General features: G+C 57.0%; 1 protein-coding gene across 1 annotated transcript in view; it reads right to left on the minus strand.

The window, feature by feature from the left end:
• Nucleotides 1-684, minus strand: part of LOC116629798 — a 2,375-nt gene extending 1,691 nt beyond the window's left edge. Inside the window, exon 1 of the mRNA XM_032400010.1 lies at nucleotides 168-684. The gene's annotated coding sequence lies outside the window, so the exon portion shown is untranslated. The remainder of the gene's footprint in view (nucleotides 1-167) is intronic.
• Nucleotides 685-718: the final 34 nt, after the last annotated feature.

The raw sequence follows: 718 nt of genomic DNA on the forward strand, positions 1-718 counted from the left end.
CTGGGGCTACATCACAGAGCACAGGCGCCTCGGATGCATCAGCCACAGCCTCCTGGGCAGAGAGTCACGCAGCTGGGACTCAGGGTTCTGCACACCCAGATGTAACCATGAGCATGGGCACAGGTTCTGAGGATGGGTCACGGACAAACCCTTCCTCTGACCTAGACCTCACATCTCCATCCTCCCTGGTGCCTTCCCATGCCATGACATCACCTTCTCTAGTTTCCCCCACATCACAAGCCAGGGGCCTTTCTCCACCTGTTCCCGCCACCTCACCTGGCACCCCGGGCATGTTGGTCACCACCGGCACATTGAGCACAAGCTTGGGACGTGTGACAAGTTCACCTTCAGATTTGAGCAGCACCTCAGTTGAGACCCGGGTAATTTCAGAAGTCTCTACTACTCCAGAGGGACTCCACCTTTCCAGGAACACAGCAGTGACCAGTGTGGGGACCATCACTTCTGCACGGGATTCCCAGTCCTCTGCCCCAGCGGTCTCAGAGACACCGAAAGGCACCACTCCAACCGTCACCTCTTTCCTCAGTGGGGATGCCACAGTTTCCACACGAATGGCTGGCCTTTCTGAAACCACAGAGTTGGAGACACACTCAACGTCATCCCTTGCCCCAGAACTGGGGGACACCAGCGCCTCTCGACACACCGTCATGGCCTCAGAGGAAGTCACTGTCCCTTCTGTAATGTCCACTGATACTACCGA

This window comes from Phoca vitulina, unplaced genomic scaffold (genome assembly GCF_004348235.1).
Source record: "Phoca vitulina isolate PV1807 unplaced genomic scaffold, GSC_HSeal_1.0 scaffold3425, whole genome shotgun sequence".
Classification (NCBI taxonomy): domain Eukaryota; kingdom Metazoa; phylum Chordata; class Mammalia; order Carnivora; family Phocidae; genus Phoca; species Phoca vitulina.